Source organism: Dermochelys coriacea, chromosome 3 (assembly GCF_009764565.3).
Source record: "Dermochelys coriacea isolate rDerCor1 chromosome 3, rDerCor1.pri.v4, whole genome shotgun sequence".
NCBI lineage: Eukaryota > Metazoa > Chordata > Testudines > Dermochelyidae > Dermochelys > Dermochelys coriacea.
Genome location: NC_050070.1, coordinates 197,268,912 through 197,285,917, shown reverse-complemented (window position 1 = coordinate 197,285,917; position 17,006 = coordinate 197,268,912). Strand labels below are relative to the sequence as shown.

Below are 17,006 nucleotides of genomic sequence, written 5' to 3'. Positions count from 1 at the left end.
CCTGGGTGCTGGCAGATGTGGTACTGCATTGCTACACAGCAGCAGTTTATTGCCTTTTGGCAGCAGACAGTGAAGTATGACTGGTAGCCGTCGTCGACGTAGTCCTAGGTGCTCTTTTAACCGGGCGCCTGGGCAAACATGGGAGTGACTCAGCCAGATCATTTCCCTTGTTTTGTCTCATGGCGATTGAGTCCTACCGGCAGTGCACTGTCTTTTAATCTGCAGCTAGCAGAAGACGATGGCCAGTAGTCATACTGCACCGTCTTCTGCCGAGCACCCAGGAGGTGACGATGGCTAGCGGTCGTACTTCACAGTCTGCTGCCAGCATGATGTATAAAGATAGATGAAGTGGCTCAAAACAAGAAATAGACCAGATTTGTTTTGTATTCATTTTCTCCTCCCTCCCTCTGTGAAATCAGTGGCCTGCTAAACCCAGTTTTGAGTTCTATCCTTGAGGTTGAGAGTTCTATCCTTGAGGCGGCCATTCAGTTTCTTGCAAAGCACCCCCTTTGTTGATTTTAATTCCCCGTAAGCCAACCCTGTAAGCCATGTTGTCAGTCGCCCCTCCCTCCGTAAGGGCAACAGCAGACAATCGTTCCGCGCCTTTTTTCTGTGCAGACGCCATACCACGGCAAGCATGGAGCCCGCTCAGATCACTTTGGCAATTAGGAGCACATTAAACACCACATGCATTATCCAGCAGTATATGCAGCACCAGAACCTGGCAAAGTGAAACTGGATGAGTAGGCAACATCAGCGCATTAATGAGAGTGATGAGGACATGGACAAAGACTTCTCTCAAAGCACAGGCCCTGCCAATGTGGGCATCATGGTGCTAGTGGGGCAGGTTCATGTGGTGGAACACCGATTCTGGGCTTGGGAAACAAGCACAGATTGGTGGGACCGCATAGTGTTGCAGGTCTGGGATGATTCCCAGGGGCTGCGAAACTTTCGCTTGCGTGAAGGCACTTTCATGGAACTTTGTGACTTGCTTTCCCCTGCCCTGAGGCGCAAGAATACCAAGATGAGAGCAGCCCTCACAGTTGAGAAGTGAGTGGCAATAGCCCTGAGGAAGCCTGCAATGCCAGACAGCTACCGGTCAGTCGGGAATCAATTTGGAGTGGGCAAATCTACTGTGGGGGCTGCTGTGATCAAGTAGCCAACGCAATCAAAGATCTGCTGATATCAAGGGTAGTGACCCTGGGAAATGTGCAGGTCATAGTGGATGGCTTTGCTGCAATGGGATTCCCTAACTGTGGTGGGGCCATAGACGGAACCCAGATCCCTATCTTGGCACTGGAGCACCAAGCCAGCTAGTACATAAACCGCAAGGGGTACTTTTCAATAGTGCTGCAAACACTGGTGGATCACAAGGGACGTTTCACCAACATCAACGTGGGATGGCTGGGAAAGGTACATGACGCTCGCATCTTCAGGAACTCTGGTCTGTTTCAAAAGCTGCAGGAAGGGACTTTCTTTCCAGACCAGAAAATAACCATTGGGGATGTTGAAATGCCTATAGTTATCCTTGGGGACCCAGCCTACCCCTTAATGCCATGGCTCATGAAGCCATACATAGGCAGCCTGGAGAGTAGTCAGGAGCTGTTCAACTACAGGCTGAGCAAGTGCAGAATGGTGGTAGAATGTGCATTTGGACATTTAAAAGTACGCTGGCGCAGTTTACTGACTGGGTTAGACCTCAGCGAAACCAATATTCCCACTGTTATTACTGCTTGCTGTGCACTACACAATATCTGTGAGAGTAAGGGGAAGACGTTTATGGTGGGGTGGGAGGTTGAGGCAAATTGTCTGGCTCCTGGTTACACACAGCCAGACACCAGGGCAGTTAGAAGAGCACAGGAGGGTGCGGTGAGTATCAGAGAAGCTTTGAAAACCAGTTTCATGACTGGCCAGGCTACAGTGTGAAAGTTCTGTTTGTTTCTCCTTGATGAAACCCCCCGCCCCTTGGTTCACTCTACTTCCCTGTAAGCTAACCATCCTCCCCACCTCCCTTCGATCACCGCTTGCAGAGGCAATAAAGTCATTGTTGCTTCACATTCATGCATTCTTTATTAATTCATCACACAAACAGGGGGATAATTACCAAGGTACCCCAGAAGGGGTGGTGGAGAAGGGAAGGACAAAGCCACACAGCACTTTAAAAGTTTAAAACTTATTGAATGCCAGCCTTCTGTTACTTGGGCAATCCTCTGGGGTGGAGTGGCTGGGTGGCCGGAGGCCTCTCCACCGCATTCTTGGGCATCTGGGTGAGGAGGCTATGGAACTTGGGGAGGAGGGCGGTTGATTGCAGAGGGGCTGTAGCAGCGGTCTGTGCTCCTGCTGCCTTTCCTGCAGCTCAACCATACGCTGGAGCATATTAGTTTGATCCTCCAGCAGCCTCAGCATTGAATCCTGCCTCCTCTCATCACGCTGCCACCACTTTTCAGCTTCAGCCCTCTCTTCAGCCCACCATCTCTCCTCCTGGTCATTTGGTGCTTTCCTGCACTCTGACATTGTCTGCCTCCATGCATTCGTCTGTGCTCTGTCAGTGTGGGAGGACAGCATGAGCTCAGAGAACATTTCATCGCGAGTGTGGTTTTTTTGCCTTCTAATCTTCGCTAGCCTTTGGGAAGGAGAAGATCCTGTGATCCTTGAAACACATGCAGCTGGTGGAGAATAAAAAGGGACAGTGGTATTTGAAAAGACACATTTTATAGAAGAATGGATACACTCTTTCACAGTAAACCTTTCTGTTAACATTACATACATAGCACGTGTGCTTCCGTTACAAGGTCACATTTTTGTTAGTGCGTGGCTAACAGCGGGGAACATTTCTATTCAGTCATAGGCAAACAGCCCAGCAGGAATGGGCACCTCTGAATGTCCCCTTAAGAAAAGCACTCTATTTCAACCAGGTGACCATGAATGATATCACTCTCCTGAGGATAATACAGAGAGATAAAGAACAGATGTTGTTTGAATGCCAGCAAACATACACTGCAATGCTTTGTTCTACAATGATTCCCAAGTACGTGCTACTGGCCTGGAGTGGTAAAGTGTCCTACCATGGTGCCAAGTGCCCTCCCCAGAAATCTTTTGCAAAGGCTTTGGGAGTATATCCAGGAGAGCCACGAATGCCAGGGCAAATTAATCATTAAACATGCTGGCTTTTAAACCTTGTATTTTAAAAGGTACACTCACCAGAGGTCCCTTCTCCACCTGGTGGGTCCGGGAGACAGCCTTGGGTGGGTTCGGGGGGTACTGGCTCCAGGTCCAGGGTGAGAAACAGTTCCTGGCTGTCGGGAAAACCGGTTTCTCTGCTTGTTTGCTGTGAGCTATCTACAACCTCCTCATCATCGTCTTCCTCGTCCCCAAAACCTGCTTCCGTGTTGCCTCCATCTCCATTGAAGGAGTCAAACAACACAGCTGAGGTAGTGGTGGCTGAACCCCCTAAAATGGCATGCAGCTCCTCATAGAAGCGGCATGTTTGGGGCTCTGACCCAGAGCGGCCGTTGGCCTCTTTGGTTTTCTGGTAGGCTTGCCTCAGCTCCTTAAGTTTCACGTGGCACTGCTTTGGGTCCCTGTTATGGCTTCTGTCCTTCATGCCCTGAGAGATTTTCACAAATGTTTTGGCATTTTGAAAACTGGAACATAGTTCCGATAGCACGGATTCCTCTCCCCATACAGCGATTAGATCCCGTACCTCCCGTTCGGTCCATGCTGGAGCTCTTTTGCAATTCTGGAACTCCATCATGGTCACCTCTGCTGATGAGCTCTGCATGGTCACCTGCAGCTTGCCACACTGGACAAACAGGAAATTGAAATTCAAAAGTTCGCGGGCCTTTTCCTTTCTACCTGGTCAGTGCATCTGAGTTGAGAGTGCTGTCCAGAGCAGTCACAATGGAGCAATCTGGGATAACTCCTGGAGGCCAATACCATCTAATTGCGTCCACAGTACCCCAAATTCGATCCAGCAAAACCGATTTCAGTGCCAATCCCCTTGTTTGGGGTGGAGTACGGAAATCAATTTTAAGAGCCCTTTAAGTTGAAAAAAAGGGCTTCGTCATGTGGATGGGAGCAGGGTTACATCGATTTAACACTGCTAAATTCAATCTCAACGCCTAGTGTAGACCAGGGCTATTACTGATACAGCCAGTATGGTCATTAATAATTAGAAAAGAAACCTCCTACTCCAGATGTTTGTGAAATATATGCACAACTTTAAGCTAATCTAAACTTAAAAAGGAAATTGCACATATCCTCCAAACTGAAGGATTTATCCTTCAACATATCTTTTCTAGGCTTGTGGAAGACCGTGAAAGATGCTGTAATAAGATGGTATAAGAAAGCATCACCCTCTAAGAAAACGATATATGCTGGAAATCATAGGGACAAAGACATCTTGGAACGTTCAGAGATTTGCCCAACAAACAAACCTCAAAGCAAAATCTCAAGAACTGTCTCATGATAGAGATAGCTAAGCACTAGATTAGGCTCCCAAGGGAGGCTGTAGATTCCTCATAATTGGAGATTTTAAGAACAAGTTAGACCAACACCTGTCAGGGATGGTCTAGGTATACTTGGTCCTGCCTTAACACAGTGGTCTGGAATAGATTACAGTGATAGCACCTTGTATATTTCTGGGGTAAAAGGCTAGGCATCAACAAATCACCCCAGCTCCTAGCTTTCACCCCAGAAATATACTGTCTTACACTGCTCTGTATTCCCTTAGACAGTGCAAGCTCATTAATAAGTTCACCATTTCTTCAAATGAAAGTGAACATGCACCAGCCTTCGTAATATGAGCTGAGATTCCCCCAACACTTTAACCAAAAACACACTGTTTTAGGTAAAATATAAAACAGATTTATTAACTACAGACAGATTTTAAGTGATTATAAGTAGCAGGCATAGAGATCAAAATTGGTTACCTAAGAAATAAAAATAGAAACACAGTCTAACAGACTAAGCAAAGTTTGAATCAAGCAGTCTCTCACCCTAACAGGTGTTACAGGCATCTCACAGCTCCTCAATACACAGACTGGACTCCCTTCCAGGCTGGAACCAACCTCCCTACTTCAAAATCTTTCTCTTCCAGAGGATCTTCCAGATGTTGAGATGTGGGGAGGGGAGAGGCCAAGTGATAATGCCATTGTCCCTCTTTTATACATTCTTCCGGCTGCTAGAAAGATCCTTGCTGTGATGTGGGTTAGGCCACCCCATTGCATACGTGCCTTCTCTGAGAAGCCTCTAGGATAGTCGATTCTTCTTGGTGGGTCATTAATGCCTGTCTGGGCAGTGGTGGCTGCTCCTTTGTTGCAACTGAAATGCTGGCTCTGGGCACTCCCAACCTCACAACATATTCCAGTAACACATATAGTAACACTTCATACCTTCACATACAATGATAGCACGTACAATTCTACAGAATATTAAGTTTCAACAGCTCAAGACTTTTAAAATGATACTTCACAAGGCATGCATTGTACAAAATATATTCACCACTGTCATATGATTGATACGTGGGTTCCAGCAGGGTAGTATTTTAAGGTACAGAGTGTTACAGTGAGCCTGAGTGAGATGTTTGCGAAAGTTCATATGAATCTTGAAATTTGAGCTGGGTAAAAAATAACCATTATTTTTTGCAGTAAATTTTGAAAAAAAGATCATTTTTGTCAAATTTCCCATAAATGTTTCACTTTTTAAACCAAAACCTGAAACTGAACAGCCAAACAATGTTTGATTTTTAAAATCTATTTTTGTCAATAAAAAGCAAGATAAAAATTCAAGTTTTGAAAATCATTTTGGTATAACAAAAATTTTCATTTGTTAAGAAAAGCCATTTTTGTTGCAATTACTTTTTATTGAAAAATTTCAGCGAGCTCTATTTGCAATTTTTCTCTTCAGTATTAAATTTAATCTGATTTGAGGTCGTGGCTGAAAGGTATTGCATGGGTTTAATTTGTACACAAATGCATGGAGCAAGTTTCAGCCTTACCCCACCTAATGTGTTCAAAATTATGCCATTGGAATCAATGGCAATTTTCCTACTGATTTATATGGGAGCAGGATTGAACCCTTTAATATAATCCAAGTCCCTTCCTCCATCTACTCCCAAATCAGCTGCTAGGTTACCTTCCTTGGCATCTCTCTGTCTAGTACCTGTCAGCGGGAGGTCTTGAAAGCTCTTGTGCTGAAAGAGAGAAGCTTTAGAATTATCTCAGAAGACTGAAGAATATGAAACATAATGGCAATTTAAAATGATTTATGTGCTTGTCTAGAGCTCACCCTCCCTCAGGTGGAAACGGGAATGGAGAGCAATAGAAGAAATAGGCTTTATTTATGAAAATAAATATTACTTCAGCTTTAAATCCATGTTTGCATTTTTACGCATCTGTGTCACATGAGGTTGAGGACATATACTCCCATGAAACAGTTCTCATCTTGCCTTGTGGAGTTGTGGACTTGGGATCTGTTCTCATCTCACTATTTGGGATTTATACACCCAGGTCTTGTCTCACTACATGCATCTGAGGATTGGCTTAGCTACACTTGCGAGTTAAAGCGCATTAAAGCAGCCCCGGGCGCCCTCACTCACTCCCCGTCCACACTGGAAGGCACGTAGAGCACTCTGACTCCACGGCTAGAGCGCTCCTGGTACTCCACCTCGGTGAGAAGATTAATGTTTGTTGCGTAGTGGCTGAAACGCCCAGGTGTCAGTGTGAACGAGGTGTTCATTACTGCATTCTGATCAGCCTCCGGAAACATCCCATAATCCCCTTAAATCAAGTGGCCACTCTTCTCATTGTTTTGAATTCACCTAGGAATGTGGAAATGCCCTTTAAAAGCTCCATTTCTGACAGCAGAGGTCGGAGACAAAGCAAGCCATTACTGTGGAATGCTGTGTTTGTGTGTGTGTGAGAGAGAGAGAGAGAGAGGCGGGGAGGAGGGGGAGGTCTGCTGCTGTCTGAACTTACAAGACAGCATGCTGGCATGCTTTCAGCCCCCCAAAAACCCACTCTCTCTCCCCCCACATACACACACACTCCCTATCACACTCCACCCCACCCACCCCCCATTTGAAAAGCACGTTGCAGTCAATTGCATGCTGGGATAGCTGCCCATAATGCACCACTCCCAATGCCACTGCAAGTGCCACAAATGTGGCCACATCAGTGTGGACAGACTGCAGCGCTTTTCCCACTGCACTCTACGAAGGCTGTTTAACTCAAAGCGCTCTACATCTGCAAGTATAGCCATACCCTTATTCTCTCAGGGTCTATTTTCTCATTTCTGGTTGCAGTATATTATAACTCAGACCTGTAGTGGCTACATCTCTGGAATATTGTAGGAAGTGAAGGTGAACATACATGCAGAGTCATGTTCCAGCATGATGACAGGTTTCAGAGTAGCAGCCGTGTTAGTCCGATGAAGTGAGCTGTAGCTCACGAAAGCTTATGCTCAAATAAATTTGTTAGTCTCTAAGGTGCCACAAGTCCTCCTTTTCTTTTTTCATGTTCCAGCATGGAATTCTGGCATAGAGAAGATGGAAGCTGCAGCTGATGTGAATTTACTTGTATTTCTTTGATTTGGGGCATGTTGCATAACATCAATATCTGTCATCCTGGGAGAGAATGTTTTCACCATACTGACACTGAATGGCAAATGGACATAATACTGTATTAACACTGAAGAGCTGGATTTGACTCCTGCCATGGCTGCAAACGTAGGGCAACGCAACATGGGCCAGGGTTTTTCCACAGCCAGTCTAGCTGTAAGAGCAGTTAAAAAAAAAGTCTACCAGAGATGGCAAATTTACAGCCAGATCAAGTATCAAAGCTGGTGTGATTTACCACCAGCTTCCCAGTGTATTTTGTGAAACTATATGATTTAAGTCAATAAATGTTTGAAAGAATGAGACACAATCAGAACAACTCGAGGCTTTATTAGTATCCCTACATGGAGCTGGCAGAGCTTCAAACCTAGACAGAACTGGCTAGAACAGCTTACTGCCACTGTTAGTTCTATGTGTAATAATTATTAAGCACCAGACTTGTAATGAACAAGCTTATTTATTGCTTCAGGGCTTGGTACTGGCATTGCTCTTAGTTATATCAAGGCTGGGCTGGCTTGAGAAAGAGACTCAGGGAATGTGAGAGAGTTTCCTTTTAGGAATTTATGGTTCATGAAGTACCATATTTAATACTGGCCATAAGCTACTAATTAGCATCGAGGGAGCAAAAAGCTGGCGGACCTCCCTGCTGTAATACCTGGGTTACGAATTTGAATAAAACAATATTTGTACCACACCACACATGTCCATAGGAAATAGACTATTCCTTAGGCTATGGCTACACGACAGCGTAAGTCGACATAAGTTATGTCGCTCAGGGGTGTGAATTAGCCACCCTCGAGCGACATAACTTATGCCAATTTAAGTGTCGGTGCAGACAGTGCTATGTCAGCAGAGAGCTTACAGTGGCTCAGCTAGTGTAGCCATAGACTGACTCTCTACCCTAATCCATTAACTGAGTCCCACTCTGGCTGTAGAATAGCACCACAGACAAGATCCAGATGGAAGTAATACAGCTCTGAGCTATAACATCTCCCATCTTGAAATCCAGGAGCAGGGCCAAGGAAAGTGTCACAGAGAGCAGCAATTCCCGTGCTCCATCTTCTCCCATCTCTGTCTCTGCTCCCTGGAGACAGTGGAGCTCCATCGGACGGAGACCTGGGAACAGTTGCAGGACTGGAGGCTAGAACTGACATATATCAACATACTTCTCTTCGCTCACAAATGGGATCCCAGCTAATATGCAAGATAAAAAAAAAAAAAAAAAAAAAGAGAAAGAGAGATGGGGTAGCATGCACAAGTGATGAACATTAAAGGAAAAACACAAAAAGTCAGACAGGCAATTTCATGCAAATAGAAGATGAGCCTTGATTTCATTGTAATAAATTAGTTGTTTTGTTTTATTTTTAGTATTAGAATTAAGTTACCAAAATAACGTAAGACTTAATTTACAATGTACTTAGTGTACTGTGGCACTTGGGGTTGCCTAATAAAACTGAAGAAAATTAACCCAAATAGGTCAAAAATAGGGCAGTTGGTAGCAGTATGTGGTAAAAATCATGGGACTTACATGATTGGAGATGCCGAGAACACTCATCTGAAGACAAAGGCCCTTCTTCAAAATCAAAGGAAGGAAAAAGCAACTTGCTACGTAGAAAACACGGTGATCACAGGGAAAACAGGGCAAGAAATTAGCAGAAGGCTAAATAAAAACAATACTTCTATATGTTTAGGTGAGGGTCCTTTTAAGTTTAAAAGGGTGTTTGGGTTTCTGAGGTGAGTCTGATCCATCAAAGTTTCTAGAAGAGAATAAAAAATGGTAAATGAAAGGTGAAAATGTTACCTCCTCCTTAGCCTAGTGCTCAGGAATTCTGTTTCCACCCCATCCGTCTGGTGGATGAGCCTGTGCCATTTTCTTCCCTGAAAAATGGCACAGGCGAGGTTGGCTGGAGTACTGACAATGGCATTTGGGATGGATAGGAAGTGAGAGCACTGCAAAAGAAAGAGGCATCATGGCAGATGTGAGTGATGTTACACACAGCTTCAGTCGGGATGATGTCGGGATGATGACAGAGTATTGAGGCAAGAGCAATATAAAACCAATAACTTAAGTAAATAAACATCTAATATGGGAATCTGCAAGAAGGATTAGCACCTAGCTCTGTAATGAGTTGGGCTAACTGGGGAGGACAATAGTTGCCTTTGAACTGATTGGCTATTTAGAGTAGATACTAACCCATGGACCAAATTCAGACCCTTAACATCTAACCGTGGTTTAAAATGGAGGGTTGTTGATATCTGAATTCAGGAAAGGTTCCTTTTGTTTTGCAAATTAGTCAAGGCCACCTGAGGGTGGTCGCTGAATGACAGCCGTGGAAGGAGTTTAACAGTGGATGTGTTTGAGGCTGGTTTCATGCAACTAGTGTCTTTTTTACACCAGCCTTTTACTTCGTATCTCCTACCATTGGTGTAGGATCAATGCATCTGCACTGGTGGGAGGGATAGCATGGAGCAGCTGTTGTCATTTTGCCCCTTGCCTCATCCAAATCTCAGTGGACAGTCTCAACTAATGCTCCCAGTGTTGCTGATGGTGATGGGTTGCAAAGCAGGGAGATTTTAACAAAAAAGTCTAGTGTAAACAAGGCCACCAGCTCATAAAGCTGTGGAAGCAATGGCTGTGTAAAAGCAGCAGTGATGGGGACAGAGGTGGCCTGAGAACTTTAAGATCCCCTCACATTCTCTTCACAAATATTTCCTCTTTTTACACTGCACACATTGAGAGCAAAGAAATAAAATCCTTGCCAGATGTGGCCTACTTTCAGCTCCATGCACATGCTAATAAACCCCTAGGCAGCTAGAGGAGAGGATTAGAAAAATGGAAACTAGGGTGGTTGGAGCAATTCTTTTTGGGATGAAATTCAGGGCTAGCATTAGGCTGTCCACACCACTTACGGGCTGCACTGGAGAAATGGTGGCAAAGATCTCCACACAGCCTACCCCTATAGTAGGATGTTGAAGGGAAAGGGAAAGGCTTCAGATCCAACTTTATGTAGATCCAAAGAGACTGGTTCATAGTGGTACACCCCCTCTGTACCAGTTATTTCAGCTGATAGGCTGGTATATTCGCCGGGGGCGGGGGAAGGAAGGAGAGGGGACAGCACAGCCATCCATTCCTTGGCTCTGGATTGTGGGCCTCTGTGTGTGACTTCATCACCCCAAACATTCTGCCCACCAGCTGTACAGAACTCACTGTGCAGTTTTGATGCAGACTGAATGGGTGTAACCCTTAGATTGTGGTTAAAAAAGTGTATAAACAGGCAGAGATTAAAATAAAGAACTAGAAATGGGCAATGCTTTGGAAAAAAAGTTTTAAAATGATTTGGAACAATTAAGTATATTGTTGGGCTATATAATTGTTTAATCTAATTACTGTTGTTTTTTAATTTGTTAATTATAATTACTATAATTACTAATTATAGTCCCTCTCCCCACCCCATTGTTTGCTAGATTCACTTGTTACATCTTGGTTTTTGTTCTGCAAAAAGCTCAAAGTTGTCCTAATTGGAAACTTTGGGCATTACCAAAAGTAGTAAATAATCATCATCTTTGATAGCTGAAATTGAAGAGATGAAGATGCCAGTAACATGTTCCTTCATTAGTGCAGTCTAATAGATTTTGCCAAACTAGCTATTTGTGTGACCGTTTTGAGACTACTTCAAGATTTCAGCACGGTTGATAAAACAGATGAAAAATACTTATTTCACAGTTTATGCTAGATAACTAATTAACTATAAATGTCAAGTAGCCAAAATTTAATTAATTCTGGTTTATTTAGCCACAGTAATTATACTTTTATAAAATAAAGTTGCATTGTTTAAGAAAAAAAATCTAAAAAAAAGCATAAAATGCTGTACAGTTTCTCATATCAGAGAGCCAGGGGAGGCACAATGTGGTGGGGAAAACAGGCAAACAGCAATTATGATCATGACAGAATTATTTAGGTCTGAAATAATATAAATATTGCACCTGATTGTACTCTCACAATGGTGTAACTCCACTAACTGATTTACCGTGGCGTAAGTGAGAGCAGTATCAAGGCACTGTATTTGTACAAGATTATTAAAAATATGAATCAACTGTAAATACTGAAACTTCAGATGAGCATGATATTTAGGCTGATCAATAATACATGTTAATATCTTTCAGTAATTATCTGACAGCCTCCATTATAAAGGGTTTCATTATTTTCCATCTCATTCTATAGTTGTGTGCCTTTTTAACAGCTGCTGCACATTTAGCAAAGGGTTTCTTTGTGCTGCTCACAGTATCACCTGTATCTTCTTCCTGAGTGGTTAGAGTTAATATGTATAGGTGGTTCAAATGATTCTTGACAAATGCCTTGCATTTTTCAGTAAATTTTGTCTGCCATTGTGCTGCCCATTCTGAGCATTTGAACAATAACCTGCAAGTCGCTGCTTCCCCCTTTGCCCTTTCTTGCAAATTTACACTCACAGATGATATTTGGTATAAAACAATCACTCATTTACAGGGCACGGCGCTTTTCTTTTTGCACCAACAGATGGAATATAGACGTCCAACTTTCAAGGGACCTTTTCTGTCTGTAATTCTAGGTTTCATGCATAATAAATATGTCTAGGTATAAAACTGAAGCTCCTGAACAAAGTATTCTTCATATATAAAAATGAATGCTATAAAAATCCCTCAGCAGATTTTACAGTATTCATTTTTATTTTAACTTGAAATGTTCAATACTAAACAATTAAAGATGGATGGGGAAATGTCATGTTATCCTACTTCTCTTCATAGCTCAGAGCAGATCAGACTAAACATGTTACCAAAATAAGGAACATACTAAAGACGACTGCAGCAGGAAACACCAGTCAATCAATGCACTTACACACATACTTTAAGCAAGTGAGTAGTCCCACCAGTGAAATGGAAATAATTTCATACTGATAAATAAGGAGATCCTCCATTTTTATATGCATAATTCTACACTTTATGTGACCACATTGCAGTGATGAAAAGTAGGATATCCCACTACATATGATTGGAACAAAAGAACAGTTACAAAGATTGAATGCTATGAAACATCCACGGGTGAAATCCTCATTAAATACATCTTACTGTTATTGTTTTCAGAGAAATACATTTATCTTTCAGAGAAATACATTTAATTTAAAGAAGACAGAAGTAAAAAGCCCAAAGCTGACTTTATTGCAGATTTCGTAACTAGCAAACAAAATACCTGGTTTTCATAGTCTTGAATATTTGCAAAGGGCATGAAAAGGGCACAGAATAATGACCAACTATAGAAGTCTAAGCATCTTAGCCTCTTCTGCTTTGTTTCTCCCAGACTGTCTGACTCTCTTACAAAGAGTCCTGTTCATTAAAAGCTGGAAGTACATTTTCAACACATTGTGTGGGTGACACATTATGATTGTTTAATAAGTTTCTACAAGCATCTAGTTAAACAGTTTGAAACTTTTACTTCTAGAACTCCTTACAATAGTTAAAGCTTTATGGGACTTTTTTTTAAATGAATGTTCTGGTGAATATAAGAGCACCAGAGCACTGTAAAGCTCTTTGTTTCAGGATTAAGGAAACTAAACATAAAAATAAATCTGAAAAAGCTGGAGGAATGAATGTCATTCCTAATGAGTTGGCAAGCAGAATGTGAAATCCCATCTAAAGAGCAGGAAAGCTACAGCTTTGCTGCTTTATCTTCATTCAGATTCACAGTAGAATAAATCAACAGTGTATAAAGTGCCTCTGAGCAAATCTGGGTGTGACATGCTGCACCTGAGGAATTATGAAAGCCATGAATTCTGCTTTACTTTGTGTTCCAGGTTTACTGAGATTCTGTGTTTTCTTATTTTAAACTGTTCAGAGGAGAGAAGTAAACGTTTTTATAGGTCATTTATAATGAGCTAACAGAGAAGTATATTTGGTTATGGGAACAATCAATTCAGCTCTGATTAAATTGGAAAGAAGGTATTGGCAACTGTGTTACATAACTAGTAGTTATATGAATTATGCTATTAATCAGCACATAAAATAGTACATGTGCAGCATTGAAGGAAAAAATGTTTTAGTGGGTTGTTTATTCTTGGATTTCAAAGTGTATTTTACCTCCAAAACTGCTTATAACACATTCAAAAAGGGGGGCGGGGAGAACAAAGGCTTTTTAAAAATCAAAAAATACATACTGAAATTTGTGTGTAGCAGCTGTGATGATATTTCAATTTTTGCTTTGCCTATCTTGCATAGGGTATCATAATGGCACACTGTCTCATATATCACACAAAGCTATAAACAAATGAAGATCAGACTGTTCCATTCCACCAGTAAATAATAGCTAAGTCAAAAGCTGGACTTTTTGTTCTTATATTCAGCCTGTTCCTTATCCTTTACATAGTGAGTTTATTAAAATCAACAAATCAGTTGTTTTATTTCCACCCAGGAAAACTCATGATCAGTTCTGAATTTGAAGTAAATACTACTTTTTGGAAATATAACAGGAAGCAGCAACTCTGTTTACATAATGCTCACATATTCCTGGGCAGAGAAGAGTTTCACAGTGGTTCTGTCCAAACAGTCTTCAATTTTAACAAAATGCCTTATGAATGATTTTTTCCCCCATGGTCTGCCTCTTGATATGTAACCAGATTAAACCCTTGCAACATTAAATCCTTTCTGAAAAATACTGTATAGTAGCTCATTCATAGAAATGGATGCATTCCATCTGCAAAATTATTCCAAACTTTCAAAGGCTGCAGCTTGAGAATCTCTTCTTTGGTTTTGTTCCTGACCTATTATCACAGGCATTTCAAAAGTAATTCAAAGAAATTTTTAAAAAAGTTCAGATAAACTGTATTTTCAATCTTTCCAAATAAAAAGAGGTGGTTTATTAAATATTTGTCTATGGGCATTTTCAAATAACTGCCTACATTCATTTTCCCAGAGTGTCTTATGTCACATTTTAGTCCTTGTCTCAGGACCAGTGCACTCCATCCCCTCTTGTGTTAATTACTTCCCTGTGGTCACATCTTTATAACCACCTTGTCTTGGGGTAGATTGGCCTAGTGATAAAAGTCAATATGGCCACTCTCAAGGTTGTATGGCCCAATGGCCAAAGTCAAGGTGACAGCCCCTTCCCACAGGGCTGTGGGACCAAATGGCCTGAGTCAGTATGGCTCCCTAGTTCAGCCACAGTGTTTAGAATAGTGGTCAGAGTCAGTGTGGCCATTTGACTACACAAGGCAGTATGACCTAGGGGCAAGAGTCAATATGACCATAGTCAGTCTAACAGCCCACTTCTGTGGGGCTATATGGCCTAGCAGCCAGAGACAATACAACTTCCCAATTCAGGAGGGCTGTGTTGTCTAGCAGCCAGAGCCTGTAGGGTCACCCTCTCTCAGGGATGGCCAGAGTCATAACTTCCCCTTCTGTAAGGCTATGTGGCCTAGTGGCCAGTCATGGGAGTGGGCCACCACCCCAGGGTAGGTGGTAGCCAGATAGGGGGACACAGGCCCTCTCTGCTCCACCAGCTCAGGGCCCTGTCAGTGGCAAGTGTGCCCACCACAGGGGCAGCAGGGAATCCACTCAAAATACACAACCCCACTCAACACAATAACTAGTCCCCCTGAGCTACTTCCTACCCTGTTCCTGATGCAGCATCTCCAGGGTGTCTGGGCTCCTCAGTCAGTGCAGCTCTATCACTCCTTGAGCATCCTCTGGAGTCTCAGCATCCCTGACTTCTAACATCTGGGGCTTCTACAGTTCTCAAACTAGAGCTCACAGGGTACATCCTCCCTCTTCAAAGGTCCACCCCCAAATGAGCCAACCTGCTCCCTTTTATACCCAGTTTCCATCCAGAGCATGCCAGCAGGGACGCAGGGGTGTGGCCCCCTTGGCCCAGAGAGTGGAGTTAACCCTCGCAGTACCAGTGCGGGGCAAATGTGCCTCGTCACAGCCCTCCATTGACAGATAATGGCAAATAACTTTTAGTAGTGTTATTGTCTCCTGAAAATGCAACGCTCTTACTCATGAAGGCCTCAATCCTGAAAACACTTATTTATATACTTAAAATTTAGCACACGTGTAACTAATCATGTACTTAAATACATTAGTAAATGTTTTCAGAATCAGGGCCATCCAGAAAAGAACCTCTAAGTTGTTTGTTACCATATACATATGCCAAAAAATATTGGAGACACAATTACACAGGCAGAGTGAATTCCTGACTCCACTAAAGTCATTGTCAAAACTCCCATTGACTTCAAATGAGCCAAGATTTCACCCTGTAGTTCAACTGAAGTCAACTGAAGTCAATGGGAATGTTTCTGTAAACTTCAATGGGTTTTGGGTCGTAATCTCTTAAATAAATGTACACGGGTAGGTCTGGATTCTCTGGACTGCTAAAGCCATATTACACTGTGCAAAGTGGCACTAAAGCAACCAGAGGCCAATGGAGAATTCGTTCTCTGCATGGGAACTTTCCACTGATGCCAAGTGGGCAGAGGCAGCTATGTCTTCTCATATGCTTACTGGCTTCCCCATCACTAGTGTAATGGGAGAAAGGAGGCATGTATATTTAATCACACCATACGTTGGCTTTCTCCACAGGGTGAATTTCACCTGGAATGCTCAAACTGTTTCTAGGTCTCTAGTTTAGGTAACGTCTAGGGTAAGATTATCTCCCAAAGTGAAGAGAACCTGGAATATTCAATAAAATGGGATCCATTCTCCTTTCAATATATTCAAATCACCCTATTAAAGTTAATGGTGGTTTTGTATATGGTCCACATCAAGGGTAGGATAGATGTCTTTGGTACATTGCATATAAGTTTTTAATTACAGTATAATGAGAAAAATAGATGGGCTGCAACAAGATATGAAGAACTAACTGCAAGTGATTTGTTTTTAAAAGAGAGAATTTTGTTGAGTTTTAAATTGACAGCATAATCCAATCAACCCACAAGGAAAGATAACATTTGGCTTTGCATACAGATTTCCACTGAGCCTGGTGAAGATTTCAGGATTTGACCATGAGAGGCTTTGTGTAAAGTAGGAAAATCTATAAAGTGTTTTCTCTACTGATGCAGTGCTATTGCTGATACCAGCGGTTGAAGTTTTGGTGTAAGAAGGTGGCCTTGTGCTATGAGCACGATGACTGCAGGAGCAAAGGCAAGCATGGTTTTTGTGCCATCCAGAGTGTAGTAGGTGTAGTAGGTGTAGTGGGTGTAGTATGCACTGTCTTGTCCTTGACTGCTCAGTTGAGGAGTTTAGTGCCAACAGTGTTGCTGGAGCTGAGCAGTCTTTTCACTCAGAAGAGCCCAAACACTGCCATTGTGACAAGCTCTTATGCAGGTTCATGAGGAGGTGCCTTGTTACAGGCAGCCATTGTTAC

General features: G+C 42.6%; 1 long non-coding RNA gene across 1 annotated transcript; it reads right to left on the bottom strand.

Annotated features, from left to right (window-relative positions):
* Positions 1-7,949: 7,949 nt before the first annotated feature.
* Positions 7,950-15,410, bottom strand: LOC122459165. Its single transcript, XR_006279669.1, has 3 exons — positions 15,256-15,410; positions 9,417-9,565; positions 7,950-8,809 (listed from the first exon to the last, which is right to left on the bottom strand). It is a non-coding gene; the product is annotated as an uncharacterized LOC122459165 (long non-coding RNA).
* Positions 15,411-17,006: the final 1,596 nt, after the last annotated feature.